Source organism: Cricetulus griseus, chromosome 5 (assembly GCF_003668045.3).
Source record: "Cricetulus griseus strain 17A/GY chromosome 5, alternate assembly CriGri-PICRH-1.0, whole genome shotgun sequence".
Lineage (NCBI taxonomy): Eukaryota > Metazoa > Chordata > Mammalia > Rodentia > Cricetidae > Cricetulus > Cricetulus griseus.
Genome location: NC_048598.1, coordinates 147,446,539 through 147,453,011, shown reverse-complemented (window position 1 = coordinate 147,453,011; position 6,473 = coordinate 147,446,539).

Genomic DNA, 6,473 nt, shown 5'->3' with positions numbered 1-6,473 from the left:
CTTAGATAATTTAAAAATGTTTTATGGTTAGAATGAATCCATGTGTCACTTTTTTTTTTAGTATCAAAGGGGAAAAGGAACTTTCTAGAAAGCTATTTTGAAATAATATAGAGCTGTAATATGCTATACATTCTATCTTTAGCCACACATACACAAATATATATATATATATATGTATATATATATACATACATAGTATATGTATATATAAAGGGAAAGAACATACAGTTGGGTGGGTAGGGAGAGGTGGGGAGGGTCAGAGAGGAACTGGGGGAGAATAAATCATGATCGAAATATATTGTATGAAAAGTTTTTTTTTTTAAGAAAAATAATCTTTTAAAAAAGAGAGACAATGGCAGCAATAACAACCTCTGACCAGCTGCTCTGTCTTGTATAATTTGTTTTGAAAAGAGTTCATCATTAAATGAAATTTTTAGTAAAATGTTTTTAAGTAAACAAGGCATGTATATTTATATTTATATTTATATGGGTGCTTTTGAGAGGAAAACTGAGTACCAGTGTGACAGTTATGGGTATTTGCTGTTCCTTGTCCCTTGTCCCCTCCCCACAGAAACACAAACAAAAGCTTCTCATTGTTGCTTCTGACCAGCTGGTGACTCAGGGGTTGAGTCAGTCATCCTGAGTGGCTGGGACTCCATTCCCAGTCACTTGACACCATGTAGGGAATACTATGTAGGAAATGTGCAGCTGTTCATATCTGCACCCCACCCCCACCGGACAGCCAGGGCCTGGAGGAAAAGGAGCAGTCAACTCTACTTTCAATGAAATGTTTCCAGTGAACAGCTCTCTCACTAATCTGAGGGTGAAGCACACTTTTCTCTGCCTTTTCTATAGCTGTGGCAAGACTGTTTTCATAATGAATTGAAGGCAAAAGTCAGTGCTAGGGGTTGGTTTCTTTTTTTCTTTTCCTTTCTTTTTTTTTTTCGAGACAGGGTTTCTCTGTGTAGCTTTGGAGCCTATCCTGGCACTCGCTCTGGAGACCAGGCTGGCCTCGAACTCACAGAGATCCGCCTGCCTCTGCCTCCCGAGTGCTCGGATTAAAGGCGTGCGCCACCACTGCCCGGCTTAGGGGTTGGTTTCTTAGCCTTGAATAATTTCACTCTGAAGAGAAGAGCTCACTGCAGTGACTGTGGCATGGACCCCTCACAGGGTGAAGGGCCAGAGGACAACTTGGAAGAATCCCTTCTTTCTTTCCACCATGTGGGTGCTGGGAATTGAACTCGCTCCTGAGTCCTGGTGGCAGGACCATCTCATTGGCCCCTCCACCTTATTTTTTGAGTCAGCTAGATTGGCTGGCCCATGAGCCCCCATCCTCCTGTTGTTCTAGAGTTAGTATTAATATGCCATCCCAGTGAGAAATCACTCCTCACACTTGGAAGCTAATAGAGGGAAAAAGCTTTGTAGTATAGCACACATCAAGGTTTGGCTGATGCTCAAGGAGGAGCCAGTCATGAGTAGATTCTACTAACTTATGTACATTTTGGCTTTATGCATCCCACAGACACTGGCATCCTAAAATTTCTTTTGGATTCTGGCCCTAGGCCACACTTTGAACAATTTAAACAGAGAAAGGAAACTGCTAGTCTGGCTGCTTGAGCAGATGGGAGATTTACACAGCACAGATATTACATATTGCTAGAATTATTTTAAGTACATAGTGTTGTTCTGTTTGAGACAGGATTTCTCTGTGGCTTTGGAGGCTGTTGTCCTGGAACTAGCTCTTGTAAGACCAGGCTGGTCTCTAACTCACAGAGATCCACCTGCCTCTGCCTCCCGAGTGCTGGGACTAAAGGCGTGCGCCACCACTGCCTGGCAAGAAAAAAAAATTATTTTTAATATGTATGGGTGTCTTGCTTACATGTATGTCTGTGCACCAAGGCATGCCTTGTACCCACAGAAGTCAGAACAGGGAGTCTGATTTCCCTAGAACTGGAGCTATAGGATGTTGTGAGCCACCATGGGTGCTGGAAAAATGAACCCAGGTCTTCCAGAAGACCAGCTAGGGCTCTTAACTGCTGAGCCATCTTTCTAGCCCCCAAATTATACTTTTCTTAAGGAAAAAACTGGAGGGGGAAGGCTTATGGCAGGCCAAGACTTAACAATTGTTTCCCAGCCCTGCTCCCTCAAATGGCTCTTAGAATTCTCTGATAGGGAAATGGATTATAAGGTAGTTGTCTCTTTTTTGTTATGGGAATGGAGCCTAATGGCTGGTTGTAAGGCAGGGCTGTCTTCTTTGTCATGAGAATAGAGCTTAATGGCTAGTCAATACCTGTGAGCAAACATTTACATCCTAGCATCCTAATTTTCCCTTGGTTCTAACAGGCCTGGTTAGCATACTACTTATCTTTGGGGTTAGAAGCAGCCCTCCCTTAGCTAAATTCTACTTTGTGTGACTTGATGTCTCCTAAGCAAGTCTATTAGGAGATCCCTTTTGTTGTTGCTTGTCGAGACCGCCTCAACCAGAAAGGAAGACGCAACGCTGAGACTCTTCCTTAAGCAGTTTACTCAGGAACCTTGAACAATCTTCTGACCCGGGGGAAAGCCAGCCCACAGCTTAAAAGCACTCTTGCCAGCCAACCCCAGAACGCCACATGGCTAAGGCGGATAGGCTCGCATTTGCTGATGCAAGTTTGAATCTTAGACCAAGCCAAATAAGGAGTTGTTTATTCCAGAGAGCGCTCACCCTCGGGATGGTGGAAGGCGGAAACCGGTGCCATCTTTAAGGCGCGGTGCATCGCAGCTCTCCACAGTTGCTGTTTTGGGTTTTTTGTTGTTGGTGGTTTTTTTGTTTTGCTTTGTTTTTTGTTTTGTTTTGTTTTGTTTTTCGAGACAGGGTTTCTCTGTGTAGCTTTGTAGCCTAACCTAGCACTCGCTCTGGAGACCAGGCTAGCCTTGAACTCACAGAGAGATCTGTCTGCCTCTGCTGGGATCAAAGGTGTGTAACACCACTTGCCCAGGTAAAAATCAGTCTTTTATGAGCCCATAAAATGGCTCAACTGAGGGACTAGAGAGACGACTTGGAGGTTAAGAGCACTGACTATTGTTGTAGAGTACCCAGGTTTGGTTCCTAGCACCCACATGGTAGCTCACAACTGTAACTCAAGTTCCAGGAGATCCAATGTCCTCTTCCAGCTTCTGTGGACACTGCATGAACATGAAGCATATACATATATACATTCACCCAGGCAAAACACACACATAAGATAGATTCATACTTACACTCATAAAGTAAATACATCTAAAAAGGAAAAAACAAAAAAGATGGCTCCCTGAGTAAATAAAGGAGCTTGTTGCTTGTTGACACAAGCCTGACGACCTGAGTTTGATCCCAAGAACAGATGTAAAGGTCAAAAGAGAGAACCAATCTCCAAAAGTTCTCTGGCCTTCATGTGAATGCCAGTGCACAGGCCCCCTCCTCTCTCACAGACACCATACACACACATACCCCAACACACACACACACACACACACACACACACACACCAATACACACACACAATACACACACACACATACACACATACACATACACACACACACACACACACACACACACACACACATACACACACACACACACACACACACACACACACACACACACACACACACACACACACACATACACACACATACACACAACTTTTTTTTACACACACACACACACACACACACACACACACACACATACACACACACACACTTTTCAACAACTTTTTGGGGGGCTGGAGAGATGGTTCGGTGGTTAACAGCAGTGACAGCTCTTCCAGAGGCTCCAGGTTCAATTCCCCACACCCACATGGCAACTAACAACTGTCTGTAACTCCAAGATCTGACACCCTCACACAGACGTACATGCAGTCCAAACAGCAATGCACATAAAAGAAATATAAATAATTTTTTAAAACCCACTCTTTTGAGACAAGGTGGCCCTGGATGTCCTGGAACTCACTGTATTTGACAAGACTGACCTTGAATCCACAGAGCTCCATCTGCCTCTGTCACCTGTGTACTGGGATTAAAGGCATGTGCCATCATGCCTGTCAAACATTTTTAATGCTTTTTTAAGATATTATTTTTAATTGTGTGTAGGGGTGTACGCATACTCCAGGTGACCATGGAGGCCAAAAGAGAAGAGTCAGGTCCCTGGGGGCTAGAGTTATAGGCAGTTGCAAGTTTGTATGGGTGCTAGGGACTGAACTCTGGTGCTCTCTGAGCGTGTTCCTTCTCTCTAGCCCCCTAATTTTGTTTAATGGTACAGAAATTTATTCTATATAGCAAACTTCCAGGTGATTGTCCTGTTGAGACGACGTGTTGTTTTGGCGTTGGCTAATTCAGTGGTTCCCTGTTGTCAAGGGCACATTCTTTCCACTCATCCCCTGACCATCCCAACGGGATTGGCTTAACTCCCAGATTGTCTCTGTGGGGTCCGAGTATCTTCTCTTCCTGGTGATTCTTCTTGAATTCCTCCCCCTTGGTTCCTAGCTCCAGGGCCTGCTCAGCTTTCCTTACCCAAGAGTCTTGCCTCAGAGTGTTGACGGCTGGGGCTTGGCACCTCCTCCAGACCTCTGCCCTACCCCTCCAGGTCAGCAGATATGATTCCAGTGGGTAATTGCTCTGCTCCTAGGGCCTCCCTTCTGGCTCCGTTTTAAGAATTGCTCCACGCTCTGAGTTAAAACCAGGAGCAGTTTGGGAGTGGGGTTTGCTGCTGTTGCCCCATTACCTGGTCTCACATTCCCTCCTGGGAAGTTCTGCTCCCCTGATCTTTCTGGGACTCCTGCAGGCCCTGCTGCTTTCCCTGTTCCCAGAACCCAGTGAGTCCAGACTCACTCATTCACACAAGTCTCTTTCTCTTCTGGGAAAAGTCACCCATGTGGGGACCCCTGTCCCGTCTATAGAGCTGACTTTCCTTTCTTCTTTTTTTATTTTCTTCTGAGGGCATGAGTGTTTTCCTGCATGCATGACTGCAGCAGGTGCGTGCCCGGCACCCACAGATGCTAGAGCAGGGTGCTGGATTCCCTAGGACTGCAGTTAGTTATAGGCGATTACAAGCCACCATGTGGGTGCTGGGAATTGAACCCAGGTCTTCTGGAAGAGGAAGCCCTGATTTTTATCTGGGAAACATCTCTCCAGAGGACTTACCTCCTCCTCCTCCTTTTTTTTTTTCCAAGATAGGTTTCTCTGTGTAGCCCTGGCTGACATGAAACTTGCTCTGTAATCCAGGCCATTTTTCTTTACCTTAAAAGGTTCCCATCTCGAGGCAGAGGCAGGCAGATCTCTGTGAGTTTGAGCCCAGCCTGGTCTAGAGTTCCGGGACAGGCTCCAAAGCTATACAGAGAAACCATGTCTGGAAAAACCATTTAAAAAAAAAAAAAGGTTCCCGTCTTCAGGTCTTGTGTCCTAAATGTGTCTCTTGTCTGCTGGCACCTGTCACTGTGCATAAGCTGTTAACATTTATTATTGGATGTACTTCTTGGTCAAAGCTAAAAGCTGAATAGAGCTACGTTTGGCACAAGCTGCCTTCCGCATTCCTGTAAACACGCATCTAATAATGCAGGAAGATCCTGGTTGTGTGAGAACTTATCTGAAAAGCAATTGATGATGATGATGATGATGATGATGATGATGATGATGAATTGCTGGGGCTGCATTTACATATGACCCCCATCGAAGTGAGTAAAAATTAATTGGAAGATCACAGGCCTGGCTCCAAAGAGGGGAGGGATGAATTTCAGAAGTGACTACATGAGACATGACAATTAAATGCAAAGCGTCATTTAGTCCTTTTTTTTTTTTTAGGATCTGGATTTATTTATTTAGTTATTTGTTATTATTAGCATATGTGCACACGCATGTGTGTTCAAGTGTGGTATGTTTATGTATGGGCTACAGAGAATGTGTAGAGATCAGAGGACAACTTTGTGGAGTTGGTTCTCTCCTCCGATCTTCATGTGAGTCCCAAGGCTGGAATCAGGTCCTTGGATTTTCACAGCAGGTGTGTAAGCTGCTGAGCAGCTTCTTTGGCCCTTGTTTTTTGTTTTTTTTGAAAGAGGGTCTCCTGCACAGAGGTAGGTGTGAGCATGAAGGCTGGAGGAGACTGAGTACCCTACTGAATTATTCTATTACTCTTTACTTCATTCCCTTGAGACAGGGTCTCCCGCTGAACCTGTAGCTAGGCTAGAGGCTAGCGAGACTCAGCCATCTTTCCTCTGCTCTCCACAGGGATGGGGTCACAGAATATGTTCAGCTATCCCTAGCTTTTTACATTGGTTCTAGGTGCTGGGGATTTTAACTCCAGTGTTCATGCTTGAGTAGCAAGTGCTCTCACCCACTGAGCTATCCTCTCAGTTCCCAGTTTGGGAGTTTTGAGCCTCATTACAGGAGTGAGGCACCACACCCGGCTTAACATTTTTTACATATTTGAAAATTTTCAAAATGAACAGTTGCAGAAG